The sequence below is a fragment of the Chiloscyllium punctatum genome, chromosome 17 (genome assembly GCF_047496795.1).
Source record: "Chiloscyllium punctatum isolate Juve2018m chromosome 17, sChiPun1.3, whole genome shotgun sequence".
In the NCBI taxonomy this organism is placed as follows: Eukaryota; Metazoa; Chordata; class Chondrichthyes; order Orectolobiformes; family Hemiscylliidae; genus Chiloscyllium; species Chiloscyllium punctatum.
Window position 1 is genome coordinate 23,637,999 of NC_092755.1, and position 21,370 is coordinate 23,659,368.

Consider the following 21,370-nt stretch of genomic DNA (forward strand, 5'->3'; position numbering starts at 1 on the left):
CCGTTCAACTTCAACCCGTAATCATGTGCATCATTTATACAGGGCTTTAAAGGGAGTTTGCTTATTGGGACAGTTATGTATATTCGGAGTAAAATAATTACGTCTCTTTGGATACGATAGGTCCTGTCGGAGTTCTTTCTCTGTTCTTTGTGTTTAATTTCTTGGTTAAAGTTTTGTCTGTTTTAAAACTTCGCAGTCAATCCAGCTAACTCAATCCGAGTAATTTCTACTGAACACTTAGCGAAATAAATTGGAAAGTTATTGTCTGGCGCTACCTGTTTAAATTTAGATTGAGTGTTCTGGCTTAGTCCATAACAGATTGGGAGCTCTTCCAGGATTTCAAATAGCGAGTGGAACGTCTTTCTTTTTGGTGTTGGTTTGTTTGGATAGACAAAGCTTGGGATAAGAATGGCTCCCTCAGTCGCTGACAACATTCTGGATGTGGATGCAGTGACGTTGGAAATATAGCTAGATGTGAATGAGACACAGATGCAAATGTTCGCAGAGAAGCTGGAATTGAATGTGTCTGCTTCTGTCAGGAAAGGAGAGATAATTACAGCAGAAGTTCGGCATTTAAACATGATAAAGAAACCATCAGAATTTTTAGATGTCGCAAGAATTCAACTTCAAGAGGCACACCTTGAGTTACAGGCAAAAGATAAGGAAGCGAGAGCAGAAATGAAGCGTTATGAATTGCAATTAAAAGCAGAAGAGAGGGAAAAAGAGAGAGAAGAGAAGGAAAAATAGATATTTTTAGCATGAAAAACTGACAATTGGAAAGGAAAGTCTGCTTAAAAGGCTGGAGATAAAAGGTGAGGATAGGCTCAGTGAAGAAATAGTGCAAACTCAGTGGAAGAGCAGAGAGCTAAAACAGTAAGGTCAGGAGCAGAATTGGCTTAATGATTATGAGCTGGCCCCAAAAATGCAGTTTTGCTCTGGTGATACGTTTACTCGCTGAGCTGGAAGGTTGATTTCCAGACGTTTCGTCACCCTACTAGGTGACAACTTCTGTGAGTCTGCAGACGAATCACTGTACATGGTTCCCTCTTTCTATTTGTATATTTGTGTTCCTTTGCGTTGGTGATATCATTTCCTGTGGTGACCTTATTTCGTGTTCATTTCCTCAAGAGGTAGTAGATGGGATCTACTTAAATGTGTTTGTTGATAGAGTTCTGGTTGGAAAGACATGTGTTTGGCTTGTCCGAGGATGGATGTGTTGTCCATGTCGAAGTGAAACAACGCATCCATGCCTGGACAAGACAAACAGAGACACACACGAGAATTCCCAAAAGCGAGACATTTCAACTGGAACTTTATCAACAAACACACCGAATTTACCCCATCTTCCAACCCTGAGGAAAATAAGAGGAAATGACATCACCGCATGAAATGACATCACCACAGGAAATAACGTCACCAACCGAAAGAAATCCAAACAAATAAAGAGAAAACGGGAATCCTGTGCAGTTCTTCGCCTGGAGGCCCACTAAAGCTATTGCCTAGTACGGTGACGAAACATTTCAAAAGGAACCTTGAATTCAGCGAGCAAACCTACATCCAGAACCTCAACCCGAGTTACAAATCTTCTTTAAACTCACCCACTCGGTTTGGCTTCCAGCATTAATTTGAGTCCATGAGAGATATACATTGCATCAAAGAGACATCCTTGCGTGGAAAGGGAAAGGGTCATCTCAGTGAAAACATAAGGATAACTTACCACATAGTAAACAAGATACCCTTAAGGTTAACAAGGAAGTTAATAGGTTCCCATGTTGTCACTGCAGCTAATAGGACCACAAAAAATCACAGTGCTGGGGGTTTGGGGTGCTGAGAGAAAGCCAGATGTAGAAAAATGAGACAAGCCTGGAAGTTTTGTTGGTTAGGAACAAAAGGCATAAGGGAGGATATAGAAGGACTTCAGAATGTACAGGATTATCAGAGTTCGGATAAGGAATAAGTGCCAAATCTGCTTAAACATCCTCATGCCAAGGTAGAGTTTATACACATAGGCAAGGAGTAGTATGTAACGCGTTTACAACATTAAGACACACAGAATTTTCTCAGTCTGCAATGTTGAACGATAAGGTGATATGCACTCCTGAGGGACTATTGGTAGAAATGCCACTAGCGACAGGAAATCATGGAGGGACAAAGATTTCTCAATTTTGTGTAGTGAGGGTGGAGAATATAGAGAAGAGTGGAAAAATGGTGGCAGGTGTACTGGACAACTATAAGCTCAAGAAATACAATATTTTCTTGCAAATGATATAGCTGATTCGCCGGTAGGCCTGCTGCCTACTCTAGTTGGAAAGCCAGTCGAATAGCCTTGCAACTGAAGACTTGGAGAATGTTTATCAAGAATCATCCCTGATTGTGTGATCAGACGATCACAGAGGCACAAGTTGGAGAAGGAGACTTCAAAAGGCCCAGATAAGGAAGCTGGCAAACAGATATCTGAAACGTTCAATGATCATATAAATGGAATAGAAAAAGAGGAAAGAGGTGAACATGCCAGTGAACACGAATCTGCTCTGCTGATTTAATACAGCAGAAAGATGAGGAATTAAAACAATTACATCAAAAGGCAAATACAGATAAAGCAAGTGAAAACATTCTTGTTATTACTTAACAATAGATGTCTTAATGAGGAAATGGAGACGATCACATATTCAAGCAGATAAGAAATGGTCAGGGATGCATCAAATTGATTTGCCAGTAGGAGACAATCGGAAAACTTCAGGCAGAATGAAAACCTGAACCTTTAGTACCTTTTCGTACATTTGAGGAAATTTTCACACGAGTCTTAATTGATTGCATAGCTCTCCTACGTGAAAAAAAAGTGGGAATATACATTTATTAATAATAATACATGTGCCGACTGGTTTTCGAGAGGCAATCCCATTACGCAACATGACAGCAAAAGGTAATGTAGAAGAATTCCTATTTTTTTTCTCAATGAAGACTGCAAATTGTGATCCAGTCAGATCATCGATCAAAATTCACATCCAACCTATTCAAGGAGGTTATGACAACGTGGCAGTAAAGCAATTTTAATCTTCTGCGTACCATCCAGAAACACAGAGAGCCCGAGAGAGATGGCAACAAACACGAAAGATAATGTTTTAGACCTTCTGGTAACGTTAATCCAAATATTTGGGATGAGGGAGTTCCGTTTGTACATTTTGCGATCAGAGATGCACCGAATGAATCAACATAATTCAATCCACTTGAATTGAATTCTGGGCATGAAATAACAGCATTGTTTAAATTGATTAAGGAGACTACACTTTTGGACGATATTGCAAATTGTAGAGAACAATTAACAAGACCTGGTAAGTTAGCTAGGCAACATTTAAAAGTGAAACAGTATAGAATGAAACAGCAAGCCGATATGAGATCAGAAATTCGCAATATTGCAATTGGGGGTGAGGTATTGGTGTTACTTCTTGTCAGAGGTGAACCTTTAAAAGGAAGGTCTGGAGGACCGTATGAAATTGAGAGGAAATTGAGAGGACTCAACACCGGAAGAAGTTCTCACAGAATGATGTGCCATGTAAGTTCAAAACGCATTTTGATCGATAAGGAAAGCCAGAGGAGAAGTTGTTAATGATTGCAGCACAGAAGGAAGAACCAAGTTCAGAGGATTCTGAATTGGGCATTCCTCAAATTAAAATGAAGAATGACAAAGTTGTCAAAATATGTGATAAATTGTTGAGTTACCTTCCACAAGAAAAGCGAAAAGACCTAAAAGTGTTGTTATTATCACGTTGGGAGATATGCAGAAATAAACTGGGAAGTACGAAGCTGGCTGTACATGATGGAGATCTTGGATATGATGTTCCGAATAAGCAACATCCTTGTGGGGATAACTCTCGAACGTTGGTACAGATTAAGAAAGGATTCAAGCGCACGCTGTACGATGGAATAATCGAAGTGAGTTACAGTAACTGCAGCTCACCCATAATCATGGTGCGAAATCCAAATTGTAACTAATGATTATGTGTGGACTATGGCAAAATCAGCACTGTTTGAAAGACTGATACATATAAAATTCCAAGGTTGGAGAATTGTGTGAAAAACGTGGCACAAGCAACGTATATTTCTGAGTTCGACTTGCTCAGATGCTACTGGCAAGTACCTCTGGTAGAGAGAGCAAATAGAATTTCGGCTTTCGTAACGCCAAAAGGACTCTTTCTGCTCAATTCATGCCATTTGGTATGAAAAATGCTCCGGTCACATTTCTGAGACTGACTAATGAGGTAATCCAAAAATTGCCGGACATTCCCAACTGTGTAGTGTACATTGATGACCTGGTGATTTTTAGTCACTTTTGGAATGAACATTTTGACAGGGCACCATTGACGACTACAAATTCTCACGATTAGACTCAGGACCACCAAACTCTTGGCTCTAAATGCATTTTGACAGATCACTGTCCACTGAAACTTCTTGTCCTTTTCTTACCAATTCGCTGAGTGGAGTAGCCACACTGCTAAAGTTCGGCAGAAGCATTGATTGGACTTATTTGACCTAGTTTGGAATGTAGGTTTGGTGGTAAAACTATCTAAATGTGAATTTGCCACTGACCAAGTCACCTTCCTGGGCCATGTTATTTTACACGAACGAGATGCAAAAACGAAAGTAATTCAGAAATTCGCCACATGGTCGACAAGTAAGCATTACCTTCGTTGAATAGATTTTACTGAAAGTTTGTGCCGAACATTAGCAGTGTGGCTACTTTAGGGCCAAGAGTTTGGTGGTCCTGACTCTATTCGTGAGAATTTGCAGTAGTCACTGGTAACCTTTCAAAAGACTTTTGCCATCCTGAAAACTGTATTAACCACATTCCAGCATTAGCCACACCGGAATTCACGAAGCATAACATGGTGATCATCAATGGCAGTGATGTTGGTGACGGTGGGAGGACGATGAGTGAATAGAATGAAACATTGGTTATTTCTTGCGGATGTTGAACTTTCATCAAAAGAAATTTTCAATGGTGGAGACAGAGACTTTAAGCTTGAAGTATTGATATTACCAGCAATGCATCTGAGGCAACTGGTTTGTACATGATCACAAACCATTCACGTTTGTGGGAAATTCAAGGACAAAAAAAAACATATAATTTAGAGGGAACGTGTTGTTGCAGCCATTCAATTTGAGAATTGTGCATGTGGCATGTCGCGAAAGCGTGATTGCTAATGCATTATCGAGACAGGAGTGAGATACAGAGGCAGTCAGAGGTGGGTGCATCGCGGCCTGAAGTTCCATGTACTTGTGTTGTTTTCATGTTGATAATCATGAAAGTGTAAATATGTGTTTAGACTATTAACCAACTATTGAGGAGTTCGAAATGAAGCCATCTTTTGGTATTGTTTGTTCATTTGTCTTTAATGGAGGAGGTGTCACAAAACTTGTCTCTTTTTTATCTCCGAGCTATTGCTTGGCTCAGGATAGCCTGTTCTTGATTTTCTTTTTCTAACGGGTAATAAACGGGCCGAGTTCCCATCAACCTGGTTTGGTACAGAAATGAATAGTATTTTGGGAGGAATTTGTTTAAATGTAAACAGATTAGACTTGAGACCAAAATCACCATCTGTGAGAAGCAACCTGTCTTATGAAAGGGAGCAGTCAGCACTCCAGCTGAGCTGATCTGTTTTAGTTCAGTCCTGAATTGGTTTGAAGTTTAACAGGGAGCTGGGTAAAATCTCTCTTCCTTTTCATGCCATTCAACTTCAATGTATTCAATTTATACTGGGTTTGAAAGGAGTTTGCTTATTGACACTGTTGTGTATATTTGGAGCAAAATAATTAAGTCTAGTTGGATAGGTTGAATTTTGTGAGGGTGCTTTATTCAGTTTATTGTGTCTCTTGCAATTTTGTGAATACATCTTCGTCTGTTTTAATATTTAGTAGTTAGCCCACCTAACGTAATCCGGGTATTTTTCACTGTTCACTTCCGGAAAACAATTTCAAAGTTATTGCCTGAGCTGCCTGCATATGACTGTTTTGAGTTCACAACAGGACAAAACCAAGACTGTTGCAAGGCAATGCTGATGATGAGCACCCCATTGGAAAGAGTATTTCATGGAGACACCAAGAGCAAGGATATTCTTCCAAGAATTCCCAAATAGGTCTCCCGGAAACACCGAAATTTTATGTTGTCGAAGATACAGCTTTATCTGTGTATTACAAGCATTTTTACCACTCAGATTTCTTGGAAATAACAAAACTGCCTGATTTTGCTCTGTGAAATGCTAGAAAAGTGATAACTGAAGGAAAACCACATATTCTGATAAAATCCTGAAAAATAGAAATGGAGTAGTTGAACAGGGAGTGTTCCTAACTAGCAATGTTGCAGACAGAGCTTATTGGTTAATGTGGGATGGGAGGGAGTATTCGTGAATATTCCAGTGCGCATGTGAAGATATATATTGATATGTGGATCACAACAGCTCAAAACCTAAGACGATGATCTCACTTTGAAAAGTCTACTTTGTTCTTGGGGAATGTTTAAAGTGAGTTCATAAAGATGTATCGAAATGCCTACTTTACTTCTGGTAGAGTAGAGGCCAGTTCTCGCAGTGCGTTTTTTCAGTTGGGTTTTGTTTTAAAAGTGAGAAGCACCTTGTTTAGCTCTAGCAGAGAAACTGCCGCCTTCCATATCAAGGATGAGTCTAGACTGGTTTGTCTCTCTTAAATCTTTTGGAAGTTTTTCCCTGTTGTCTTAAGAAACTGTGTTTGAATTTACCTTTTGCCACAGGGGTGTGTTTATGGGAGGTTTGGATTGGAGAAATTCCACAGTGATGTTGCTGTACTGGGCCAGTTAACTGTTCCAATTGTTATGTTATTCTAAATTCCATTTTCTTTTGTCCAGATTTCAGCTGTAGTGTTTAAATAAATTCCGTTTTGCTTAAAGCCGAATGGTTTGACCAGCTGCATCGCACATGGTACATGCACTCTACATCTGTCCCTAAACTATGAAAAAACTTAACATCGATTCTACCGACTCAAAATATTTTTAGGGGGACTGACCTATGTCATAACAAGCTCTTCAATGTTACGATTTGTGAAACAAAATGCATCCAGTAATCAGCTAGAATGCATTAATTCGGCATGAACAGTGAAAATTACTGGCAAAAAAAAGATTTTGCGATAAACTTTTGTGGACGATGTGCCAGAACATTTCAAGAGGGAATACAAAGTTTGTGAAGAACGTTCGCCAGCTGACTATGAAGAAAAAGAAGTGGATGCGACCTCATGACTGCATTTAAATGCCATAGGCAGGGAAAATAGCAGGTACCAAAACAAATAGAGCAGATAATATTTTCCCAATAATTTGGATCACGGTCAGTGATCAAATGCAAACAAGGTGATCGTGCTCACTGAAAGGATTAAAAACAGGAAGAGTATACAAAGCGTTCTTGAAACGGATTAGCAATCAATTGTGGTTGATTGTGTTTGGTAATGACAATCGTTTTCCCTTCACTACATTAAACAAGAATTTAACGAATCGTCGATAGAATGATGAACTATCTTCAGCCAAAACAACAGGAATAGATTAAAGTGGGGATTGCTTTAGCTCCCACCACCTCCCCTCCACCTCCCCCCCCCCCCCCCCTCCACCCCGCCACACCAGATCCCAATGAATTCGTCCCCAGTCCGAATATGCATAATGTAATCTCGAGTAAGAATCCACTAATTTGCTCTGGACTTGTTGCCATTGGTCAGTGGTAATCTGCAGCCATTGTATATTGTAAGTCTCATCTATGGTCATGCAGTTCAATGACATGATTCATTCCACTTACTTAATAAGGTAACTGCCCAAAGCATTTGCTAATTATTAACACAAATCTGACTGCTGGCAATTTCCTTCTGCACTTGGAAGCGAACCACTTCAGCAGCCATGAGTTCACTTTGTTTCTGATGAGACACAAACCATTGGTTAGCTTTCACAAAGGTTCACAAAGCTTCAATTCTCTTCGGTATTTTGCCAAGCTCTACCCCCTGCACGTATTTACCAAATGGTAAGGCGTATCGTGTGCACAGTTTTTGTTTCCATGCACTCTGGTTGGAACACACTCGGCATAGATTTTTGTTTCAATACAATTGGCTGACATAAAGCTTGGATTGCTCTGCATCATACATTTGTCCATCAAACTGCGAGTTCCGTGATTAAAGGGACAAGCAGCCTTGGTGCTGATACCAATAATGAATTCATTTCTGTTTCACGGGCTCGTGTATTGCGAATTCCTTGCAGTGAATGCAAAGTAAAACATGACGCTAAAGATGGTATGATCTCAAACTGAGATGTGTCAGAAAGAATTTTTATTTTTTGGAAGAGCTTAAATCTCTTCAAATTAAATTAGGAAAATAGCAGTAAACCATAGCTTTTCTTAATATAAAGACAAGTGTCAGGCGTTATATGCTGCATGCAAATTGATTGATCAAACTCACTTTCTCGAAGCAACACACACCTTATTCATAAGTAAAATGCATTAATGGAAAGTCAAAAAAGGCAACAACTCGATCAGAAAACTTAACAGATCATTACATTATTTAGCAAATAAAGAGTAATTTTTCGAAAACAAAATCATCCCAAAATATGCCATTGGCAAAAAAAAATAAACTAAACATAGACTGCCTCACAGACAATTCTCTTGACATTAATTTAAAAAAAGATGAAGAGACACACCTGAGAGAGATAAATAAAGAGACGGAGAAAGTATAGCTCGAACGGACATATTGAAGCTTCCAGTTCTCTGCTGAAGATCCAGCAATTGTTCCTGAAATAAACAAAAAAAAAAGATTCTTGCCTCTGTTTCTGCTTGACTCCACCCATTCCAGCCTATTTGCAAGGGTTCAACTTTTAAAAAAAGACATAACAAGCCATTTACTTCATTGAATTCGAATACACAATTTGTATTTGTGTAGATAAAAAATGAGAGGAAATATCACAGAAAAAGAAAACAAAACACGCTTTCAAACCACATCGTCACATATCCCCTTTTTAACAATGACCTATCAATATTCATGGATAGTTTCATTTAAGAATAAAAACACTTTAAACCTTATGTAGGAGAAAGTGAGAACTGCAGAAGATGGAGTCGAGACTGTTGCTGGGAAAGCACAGCAGTTCAGACAACATCGGGAAGCAGGAGAATCGACGGTTCAGGCGTATGCCCTTCATCTGAAAACATCCTGATAGAAGGCTTATGCTCAAAAAGCCGATTCTCCTGCATCTCAGGTGCTGCCGGAATTATTGTGACGTTACAAAGAATTAAAATTACTTTGATAATAAGCATGAAAACGTTCACTTCTACATTTCATTTCCGTCCATTTACTCACACCACTGAATGCCTCTGTCTTTCTTCATTACAGTCACGAAAATGAATCGGTAATTATAACCACCTGTCTTGTAATGTATGGAATTTTAACACTGAATGCCTGCAATAATATTCTCTGTTTCAACAATCTGGAAGTGTTGTCCTTAACGTTTCCCAAAGATTTGAAGGAATTATGAGAAGTAGGGATAACATGAGTGATATGGTGTAAAGTTCCAAAGCTAAAGCAACTCTCAAGGATTTCTTCTCAATCTGAGAACAGTTCTGTTGATATATGTTCTACTTTCTGGGAAAAAAAGAAAACGCCCAATATATTGTTCTCAGCTCTCGTCATCTTCTTGCAAAAGCACAGCAAGGGCGTGCACATGATTCGGATCAGTATCCACTCAATGTTTTAATTCTACCAATAAACATTGGCTCCTTGGTATAGAAGCGTAAAACTGTTTGATATATCGAAACGAATTATCTTCTGAACTGAAATGAGGCAGTCATTGTTTTTATGTAAGGTGATACTTGTTGACATTTAATAGATCCAAAAATATGCAGTCTTGCTCGTTTTTGGTGTTGTAAACAGCAGTTGCATACGTTGACGAAAAATGAATACCATTACAAAGAACAATGAACAACAGTAGGCCAGTTACACATTCGCATCTGTTCCACGATTCTATAATGATTTGGCTGAACTGATTTTGTAGTTAACTCTACTTCACTGCATAGCACCAATCGTCTTCGAAGCATTTTTCATTCGAGGATCTCTCCACCACAGAGTGGCATTACAATTTGCCTGTTTGTCAGATATTACGTTTTTATGGAAGGAATTCAAAAGTATATTTTTTTGCTGGGTAGACTTCTCCTTTTCCTCATTTTTGTTTTAAATGATTGTTACTTTTTATTCAAGGATCAGTGTTTTTATTCGAGGACCACAATTATTCATACATTCTAAAGATGTTTTGACCACGTGTAGTTTGTCAAAGTTTGCAGATGAGACTGGTATGTGTGGCAGGACAAAGAGTGGTGAGGATTGTAAAATTTGCAAAGGAACATAAATATATGTGCAAACGCCTTACAGATGGAAAACAAGAATCGTAAATGCTAAGACATTCATTTGGGTGAGATTAACAGTAAATAGGACTATACTTGAATGGTAAGAAAACGTTACAGCATGCTGTTGTGCAGAGGAACATGGGTGTCCTTGCGCATGAAGCACAGAAGGTTGTCCTGCAGTTACAATGGGAAAGCAAGTAGGAAAATAGAAATTTGTTCTTTATTTCTGAAGAGATTGTGTTTAAAAGCAGGAACGTTAAGTTGCAGCTGTATCGGTTGCAGTTGAGATGACATCGGAAAAACTGCTCCTCGGCTTACTTCCGTGAGAAAGGATATATTGGTACCAGAGTGGATGGAGGGGGGTTCACTAGGCTGATTCCAGAGTTTTGAGGTTTGGCTTATGAGGAGTGACTGAGTCGACGTGGAAACTATTCACTGGAATTTAGAAGAATTAGGGAGAATCTTACAGGTATATATAAATTTATGAAGGAAAAACCTCAGATAGACGTAGAGATGATGTTGCCAATGGCAGGTGAAACTAGGACTACAGCATGAAGCAGGTTTGCAACTGAACTGAAAAGGAACGTCTTCACCAAGAGGGTTGTGACTCTATGGAATTCCCGGCCAAGTGGAATAGTTGTCACTAATTCAGTAATTGTTTTTAAAACTAAGATACTTAAATGTTTTTGAGAAAGAATTGATTCAAGGGTTTCGATGAGAGTGCGGATTAAGTGGAGTGAGGCGAGGAGGTTCCATTCATGATGTTATTGACTGGCAGAGTATGCTAGAAGGTCCAGGGGACCTCCTCCTGTTCCTCAGTCTTATGTTCGTATATTCATTCAAAAACAAATTGAAGGTCTCAAGCTCTGTATTCTCCCAAAGAGGAAATTAATTCCCAAATTCAGCAGCCCGGTGCTTCTCAGGATATTACATTTTGCAATGAGTCATTTTGGACTCTTCGAAATATCACACGCATACAGGCCCAAGTAGACTTTCTTTACACAAAAGACAATCGCCTCATTGCTGTTACAAGTACGATAAATCTCTTTGAAATCCTTCCAAACAATTAGCATTCTTTGGTATTTACGGCAGTCTCCATTTTATGCAGTCCTCCGGATGGGATGCAAAACTAAACTATAAATTCCCTATTCTGCATTCAACTCAATATGTCTCCTTTCCACACTTCACTTTCCGAACTATCATTGTATTATCATGAAATTCAACGGTAGTAACTTTCATTCATTCAGTCAAATCTTTTTCTACCAGTTAGAAAAATTTGAAGTCCCAGCGCCGATACATATCGACACAATGCATCCGATATCCGCCAGCATGATGTAAAAATAATTTATTCTGCTCTTTATTTTCGTGTAACCAAGTCACTCTTCCTTCAAGGATAATACTTTGCTACCAACACAAATAATTGGATTCCGAATCATGATTTTATGTGAATATTTTTTGCCGTGTATAGGATTTGTTTTGGAAAACGAAGTAATATAAATCATCTTGCTCCCCTTTAAAACTTTACATCTATGAGTAAGTCCATAAATTAGTTCAACGTGATATAATTTCAACAAAACCATGTTCGTTCTGCCTGTAAATCTGGAACATACCCGACTGCGAAATTACAACGCCTTTAGTATTAAAGCTTCTCAAATTTACAAATAGTAGGTGTTAATTGCTTTTTATTTGCACATTCTACGGTATTAACAAATAAATGACTTACGTTATATGTTAGACAATTTAAAGGAATCTTGCACTAATCTAATGAGATTTGCAAAACTAAAACTGATGTACAGCAACCTCAGTCGATATTCGGTTCGTGATCCTTGGGACGAAATCCATCAAATATAACAGCTTGTCAATTTGGAGTTCCAACAATTTTAATTAACATGTGGCCAGTAAACGTTGTGTATCGTATGTGATTGAAAACAGAAAGAGTTCACATCAAACTTAAATGTGAAGAACACAATTACAATGAATGTTCATATTTAATACATGTTACGTTGACTTACCAGCAATCTCCACCGTCCTCTTGTTTCCCCTCGCATTAATTGCATAGCACGTAATCGAAACTCATCCGGCAACATGTGCAATGATAATCTTGTCATTTGCTGTTTTAGCCTTGAACGTGCCTCGCAAAAGACTTTCCATCATGTACTTCTCAATGGACAATTCAGATTCTGGTCTTAGACTCTCTGTCATTTGGTCGACCAAAGAGAACTGCATCCCATTCATTTAATTGATGCATTTTGCCAACAATTATCGGATCAAGTTTTCTGTGGAGAATCTGAGTATTTACGTGACCAATAGTGCCACATAATTGGAAACATATTTCTGGATGAATGATGCTTCCCTAATTACACAGTTAACTCAAATCGTGAACGCTACATGGCAATCGAACTAATTTATGTCCTTGAAACTACACTTTGTGTGTGCCTCAAGTGGTCATGCTGCAGTAGATGTAAATGCACGGTCTCCTTCCATGTATTGTCGCGATCTCCCTGTCACAGTAATTGCTGACCTTCATTCCAAAAGTGTAGAATATGAGCTACTTTCTTCGACCTGTCCCCACTGACTTACAAAATGAATAATTGATGAGATTCGATCCTATTGCATATCATCATGAAATATTCCAAGTAAACGATTTTCAGAGCTGACTGTTCTTGCAATAAGGAGAAAGTGAGGACTGCAAATGCTGGAGATCAAAGTTAAAGAATGTTGTGCAAGAAAAGCGCCGTCAGTCAGGCAGCATTCGAGGAGCACGAGAGTCGGCATTACGGGCATCAGCTTTTCATCAGGAATGAGGCTTGTGGCCAAAAGTGGCTGAGAGGAAAATGGGAGGAAAGGTGTGGCTGTGGGAAACGTCGCTAAGAATGCGATAGCTAGATAAAGTTTGGGGTGAATTTGATAGCTCGGAGAGGCAGTTGACCGGACTGGTACAAAGGAACAAGGACATGTAGGAAGGTGGTCAAGAGGCCAGTGTCCAGTTAGAAGGTTAGACCAGGGATAAAGTGGGCGAGGGGAAAAGAAGAACCTGGTAAAATCCACATTGACCCGAGTAGTTGGAAGTTCTGATGGTGGAAGATGAAGCGTTATTCTACCAAGTGTCGGATGATAAGGATTTGGTGGTGGAGGAGGCCCAGGGTTTGCATGTCCTCCATGGAGTGGGACGGAGGAGTTGAAGTGTTCGGCCACAGGCCACTGGGGTTGGTTGTAAGTGTGTCCTTGAGATGTTCCCTGAAATGTTCTGCAAGTTAGCGTCCTATCGCCACACTATTGAGGAAAAGAAATCTGCAGCAGCAAACACAGTAAATGACGACAGTGGAAACACAGGTAGATACATAACGGGAATGGAAGAATTCTTTATGACCTTCGGCAGTGGTAGGGGAGGATGTGGATGCAGGCTTTGCGATTTTGCCATGACAGATGAATGTGCAGAGAGTGAAGGGTGAGTTCGCACGGTGCTTGGACCCAACAAGGGACTCACGGATGGAATGATCCTTAACGAAAACAGATAAGGATGTGGAGTGTTGTTGGAGTCAGTTTGTAGGTGCCCATGTTAAGTCAGTACCCGGAAAACGAAATTGAGAGGTCCAATGAGGGGAGGGAGGTGTCAGAGACACTCCACGTGAATGTACGCTCGTATATGAACGTCTTAATGAAGTTGATTAACGCTTCATGTTCCTTTGGGAGCTCGTGGTGCCACTGATACCGTCATTGATGTCGCAGGTTTGGTAAGGTGGGGAAAGATGCTGGTGTATCTGCGTAAGATGGACTCATCGACGGACCCTATGAAAGAGAGGCATAGATGCGGGGGCATCTGAGTACTCATCGCTAACATTTTGATCTGGAGGAAATGGTAATATTCAAAGGAGAAATTGTAGAGGTTGAGGACCAGTTCAATCAGGCGCTTGAGTGTTGTCATTTCAAAGGTACTGTTTGGGTTGGCGGGAGAGGAAGAAACAGAGGGCTTGGAGGAAATTGTCATGGTTGATCGATGTATATTGGAAATAGATGTTACCATTACACACAATTGCAATTTCCACAGTCCTGGTAAGAAAAGAAAAATGTATATAATCTGGTCATAGATGAACACAGCGCAGATGGAGTCTTGATCCAAATGAATGAGTAACACTATACCTATACCAATCAACTTTCAATCACTTGGAGGAAAGTCTTGAACTTAATGACTTTCCAAGCTTACAACAAAGTGCTCTTTCACAGTCATTAAATTTAAAAAGTCAGAAATTCAGCATAAGATTACAAATGTCGGTATCATCGCATGAAACATGCATTTTGACGTAATTCACTGTCGCCAATGTTGTTATCCAGCACCTATTTTTGATAGATTTATATCAGTACACTTACTTTGCACATGGATCAGAACATAGAACAATGCAGGAAGAGACCCTTCGCCCAATATGGCTTACATGACGTCATTTGACATGAATGTAATCTGAATAAGCATGGTCCATATGCATCTATTTTATGATTGATTGCAGTCAAGCATGTGGTGCTGGAAATGCGCATAGGTGAGGCAGCATTCAAGAAAAAGACAATTCCTGATGAAGGTCTTTTGCGTAAACCATCGAATTTCCTTCTCCTCCGATGCTGCCTCATGTGCTGTGCTTTTACCATACTTTTGACGTTAGTGTTGAATTGCACTTACTCTCTCATTCTTTGTTGCCCTGTATCGAATATCCACCACAATGTCTTTGCAGCATTTGTCAATTTTTATTGATTTGTTCTCCGTGTTCTCTCATTTGCTCCAATTCTTGAAGTTTATCGAAGTTGCACCATGTCTCTAATTTACTGATGCTCAGCATTAAATTTCCAATTCATTGTTGCCCAGCACCAATTACCACGTTAACTTGTGTCCTGAAAAATGTCTTTAATCAGGGTTAACCTACACCAATTCTCATAATTACTGATGCCATAACCCATTTCTCCCATTTAGTATTTTCCTGCCCCAATTCCTCCATTCAGTGTTGTTCTTTAATAATTCTCTAACTTACAGCTATATTGCAGCAGTTCTAGCACTTTGTGCAAAACTGTCCCAGTTCTCCCATTTGTGCTACATTTAGTGCAAAACTGCACCAGTCCTCCCATTTAGTGCAACACTGCACAAGTTCCCTCACTTAATGCCACACTGCAACACTTCTTCCATTTAGTGCTACAGTGCCCCAGTTCTCCTATTTAGTGCTTCATTACCCCAATTCTCCCACTTGTTGGAACACTGTACCAATTCATCCATTTAATGTTACAAGGCACAACTTTCCCATTTAGTGGTACATTGCCTCAATGCTCCCATTTAATAGTACACTGCATCAATTCTCTCAATGAGTGACACACGGCACAGGCTCTCCCGTTTAGTACCACACTGCACCAATGTCCCATTTATTCTTGCATTACCACAATTATCCCGTTAGCTAACGTTTTCCATTGTTGTATACCTTGAAACAAATTAAAGTGGATAAATCTCCAGGAACCAATCAAGTATACTGTAGAACTCTATGCGAAACCAGGGAAGTGATTGTTGGACTCCTTGTTGAGACATTTGTATATTTGATAGTTGCTCGTGAGGTGCCAGAAGTCTTCAGGTTGGCCTATGTGCCACCGCTATTTCAGAAAAACGGTAAGGAAAAACCAGGGAACTATCGAACTGGGAGCCTGACGCTCCTGGGCAAGGTGTTGGAGGAAATCCTGAGGAATAGGATTTGGATGTTTTCAGAAAGTCAAGGACTGATTGGGCATTGTCTGCATGCTTTTACGCCTGGGAAAACATTAACTTGATTGAGTTTTTGAACTATTAACCAAAGAAGATTGCTGAGGGAAGAGCGGTGGATGTGATCTCTACGTAAATCACTAAGGTGTTCGAAAAGGCTCCTTATGTTAGACTGGTTACGAAGGTTGATTTGATGGAATACAGACAGAATAGCCATTTAAATACAAAAGTGGCAGAGGGTAGTGGAGGAGGGTTGCATTTCAAATTGTATGCCTGTGACCAATGGTGTTTCCTAAGAATCAGTGCTGTATCCACTGTTTTTCGTCATGAACATAAATGATTTAGTTTAAGTTTGAAGATGACACCAAGATTGGTGGTGTAGTAGACCACAAAGAAGGTTACCTTAGAGTACAATGGAATGTTAATGAGATGGACCAATCTGTTGAGAAATGGTCGATGGAGATTAATTTAGTTAAAAATACTTGATGCTACACTTTGGAAAAGCACATCAGTGAAGGTCTTACAGTCTTTATGGTATGTTTCTGCAGAGTGTGCTGATCAAAGAGTCCTTTGTTTGCAGGTTCCTTGAAAGAGGAATCGCAGGTAAAAGGTAGTGAAGACGGAGTTTGGAATGCTATCCTTTGTTGATCAGAGCACTAAGATTATGATTTGGGAGGCAACGTTGGAGCTGTTCAGGACATTGATTCGGCCACTTCTGAATTATTTCACAATATCGGATGGATATTGTCAAACCTGAATGGTTTCAGAAAAGATTTACAACGATGTTGACAAAGTTGAGGATTTGAGCGACAGGGATGTGCTAAATAGGTCGCGGCTGTTTTCACTGGAGCGTTGGAGGCTGAGCGGAGAACTTACAGAGATTTATAATATCATGAGTGGCGTGGTTAGGATAAGTAGACAAGGCATTTTCCTGGTGATGGTAAAGTCCAGCACGAGAGGGCATAGGTTTCGGGTGAGAGGGGACAGATTTAAAAGGAATCTGAGGGGGAACTCAGACATGCAGAAAGGAACGTCATGTGAGTGTGTAATGAGCTGCCAGATTAAGTGGTGGAGGCAGGTACAATTACAACATTGAAAGACATCTGAATGGGTATATGAATAGGAAAGTTTCGAATGATATTAGCAAAGTACTGTCAAATAAGACCAGATGAGATTCAGTTCACTGCTCGGCATGGACGAGTTGAACCTTTGTCTGTCCTATAATCTGCCTCTCTACGACTCTATGATTTGAAACATTTCTTTCTGAAACCCCTGTCTCTCTGGTGTAACAGGACGACCAGGTATTTTTTGTTATGTTGAATAATAATGTTGGGTATCCTTAGATCAAGTAATCCTTAGTTTAACCATAACGTTATTTAGACCACGATCGAATCAACTGAACGAATTGATTGCCCGAATGGACGCAGCTGTGGGCTTAAACCCCAGATGTAACAATTTGTATTTTAGTTTTTACTCTATGACACTGTGGGGAGAGTGGTAAATTAAGCATTCACCAAAACAATGGCATACCATTGAAATGTTGTGCATGAAACTGACAGGGAACGCTCATGACTTAATCAAAGCAAATAGATAGAAGATTCTAATTTTTAAACATGCACAGAGAACTTACACTTTCGTGAAGTTAAACGCAGGGAGTTGAATGTTTATTAAACACCATGACATTAACGCAATTTGAAGATGAAATAGTCTACTCCAGCTTCATACATTGGACCGTTGCGCTCCAAGCCCACACCTAATCTTTCACTGCTCTGCAGCATTAAGTGAAGTGATTGTACTACAATAATTTCAAATTATGACTGACAACAGACGTCAAAAGCTTTTGCCTGCTCCGTATCTCTTTCTCTTCGTCCATCTCTGAATAACTTGCCCTTCTGTCTGTCTGCACATCATTCCGAAATTCTCAACTTCTCCCTTTCCCTTCCTCCTCCATCCGTTTGCCTCAAGATACACTGACTCCAAACTGTAAGTCGCAGTGTGCAACCGGGAATTCAGCCAACAGGAGAAAAAGGACCTGTGAGGTGTTTTTTTTTAAAAAAACACGATTGGTTTCCATTCTCATTTTCTGGTTATTTTACTGTACGTTTAGCAATCAGAACACAATGTTTCTCTAATTTCACCAAGAAAAGCGTCATGAATATCAGAACTAAAAACGTAATACCAGAACAGTTGATTAATTGAGGCCATTCGCCGAAGTGCCTGTGACTATAAAGTATAAATGGAAATCCCTGGGGATGAAATAACATTCCACTGAATGTTTCAGTCCCACGGGACCCACGGCTAGTTCATGTTCACTGAAGTTGCTGAAAAATCCCAGCAGGTGTGACAGAATCTCTGAAGAGAAATCAGATTTAATAGGTCAGGTCCGTTAACCCTTCCTCATAACTGATAGTAGATGAATATGTATCGGTTTATGTGTAGAATATGGTGTGAAGGTCGGGGGTTGGTCGCGAAAGTGAGGAGTAAACAATAGCTGGGGATAGAATCCAAAGAGACAGAAGAGCAGTTGGATCAACAAAGGAGTGATAATGATCTAAGTGTAAAGAGTTAATAGCCGTTAATGTGTTCGGTTCGAGGTTAACACTGAGATTTGTGTAACAGCGGGCTGTGTGATAACTAGGTTTGGCGGATGGGTTGGGAGCCAGGAAATAGGAGATTTCAGCTCGAAAATTATTGAAGTAAATATTGAAATCGGGGGGCTGCAAGGTTTCCAAGAGGATAATGATTTGTTGCTCTTCCAAATTCTGCTGAGCTTTATTGGATCATTGCAGCAAGACTGACTCAGAGATGTTAGCCAGGGAACAGAGAGTTGCCTTATATTGGCAGACAACTGGAAGTTCAGAACCTTTTCTGAGGACAGAGTGCAGATGTCCCGCGAAACAGTCACACATTCTATTTTTAGTTTCCCCAGTCGTGTTTGTGATAGGTTTCTTCATGGGGTCCAGCCCATCTCCCTCGGACCCCACACCCGCACTTATTATCAGACGTCATGGTGAGGCAGGAAGCTTCGGAGACTTCCCTGAGGGTGAGGCAGCCGTATACGGGAAAGCATTGAATTGGTCAAGATGTCTCCAAATTAAAAGCCTAGCGGCAATCATCCATTCATTCATTCTTTCTTTCTTTCTTTTTTTCTTTCAAGACACATCATCACACAGGTATATTTGGAAGCATTTCTTCCAGCTGTTGGTGAATTATTTCTGTGGAAACTTAGCTCAACCTTGTTCATGATGACAAATAATGTCAGCAAGATTTGTAACCATTGGCTTTTTAAGCTCAGAACCTGAACATCTTGACAAATATTGAATGCAATGATGGTGCTCTAAAGCTACAGCCATGATTACAACACAGACAGACAATTTTCGGCTCGGCCTGAATGAGTTTCTAAAAAGAAACGGAAGTGATTGAGTAAATGGCATAGAGGCTGCAGTATAGCTTTGTATGTATCCACACATAGGGCTGCTTCCTGGTGAAATGGATGTGTTTCTACTGGTAGGGATCAGACTGTCGATACCTCTCGACAATGAAATTTCCATCTTGTACCTTGGAATATGAGCATTGGTAAAGACAATCATCCTATTAGTTACTGAAATCTGAAGCTGAACTCGCTAACACCCGCAATGCGGTGATCATGGAAGCTTATTGCACCTCAGTCTCTGTGGCTAATTAGGCGTTGGGTGTTGATTAAAATCATTGTGCGTTGACAATGGGAATAATCTGAGATTTAGGTCCAGACCACCCAGGAGTTGTGTTCGGAAGCACTGTAATCGACAGAGATTGTCAAATATTTAGAACTCTTTTGCGTAAGCAGCAGTGGACACAGGATCATACCTTAAATTTAAATCTAAGATAGATAACAAAGGTGCTAAGTGTCATGCGCTAAATAGAGTTCGGCCACAGAGTAGCCTTTTTTTAAATGTTAGAACAGGCACAAATGGGGTGATTGGCTTACTCCTGTTTACTGGTCTGTTATTCAAGATTTCAGTGCTGTAAATTGGTGCATTGCTTGCAAGAAAACATCTTCAAATATTGACTGTTCTTTGAATATCTCATACAGATACAACACAGTATCTTACAAATGCAACAGCGAAACAAGTAACCGACTGTTTTTCTCCACATGAAGCATTGGAAAATATATATTTTTAGGTTCAAACAACCCGAATAATACCTTCAGTTCCATCTGCTCAAAGCTTCAACGACTGGGATTAGTTTTCGTGATCTGTTCTGAAAGGAAACTGATCTAAAGTTTTCTGTCAGCCTTCTCCACTTTAAACTCATGGCTGAAATGTGTCACTGCCGGAGTCTGTCGTATCGAGGTGTTTTCTCCAAATCTACCAGTGTTCTGTCTGTTCTTCTTTTCCGCTTATACTGTATTACTTCTGGAGTTAGTGTCGTGTGCACCCTGGTTTCTGATTATCCTCATCGTGACCAATTAACTCCAGTAAAGACCGGGAAAAAATAAGTTACTGTTTCCAATCCCTGCTCCAAGGTTCATTCCTGCCTCTGCCACACCCACCCAGCTCCCAATCGCTCTCTCTTGTTGATCACTGAGAATCAGCCCAGATGGTTAAGGCTGGGCTTGTTTAGGAACAGAAAACCTGAAGCTTTCTCGCGCTCAGAGCAAGCACAAAACACTCTTCCTTGGGCTTCTACGTCGTCACTGTGTAATTCTAAACTCCCCGTTGTAATCGAGCCTGTGGCTCAAATCCGTATGGCTCCAGCCAGCAGTTCGTGTCCTCCCTGCCACAGTTTTTCTCGGCCAGCCGGTTCACAGCTGCACAGCGCATGCACGTGATTGACATTAGCACCTGCCCAATACGAATAGGCGGAGAAGAGAGCGAGCCTCCAGCGAATGAGAGTAAATGAGGGACGGGCTGATTCTGCTGGTGGCATGGAGCTGTGAGGGTGAATGTTATCTCTGTCCTCAGTCAGAACAAAGCAGAATGGAAATGAACTATTCATCTCAAGGATTGTCTCGGTCATTTCGGAGATGGGGGGATTCCAGCACAATCCGTGCAGATAGCAATGCAAAAGCACTGCCAATAGTCTTCAGTCAAAAGTGTGAAAGGTTGGTCGAAGCACAGAATCCATGAGTAACAACAAATGTTTGAGTGCGTTCGACGATTCTAAGATTAGCAGCGGATAAATAATGGAACAGGAGGCGATTCTTTGAACCTTTGTGTCTACCCTGCCGTTCAATATGATGATGAATGGTCATCATACTCAGTGAAGCTGCTCTCGT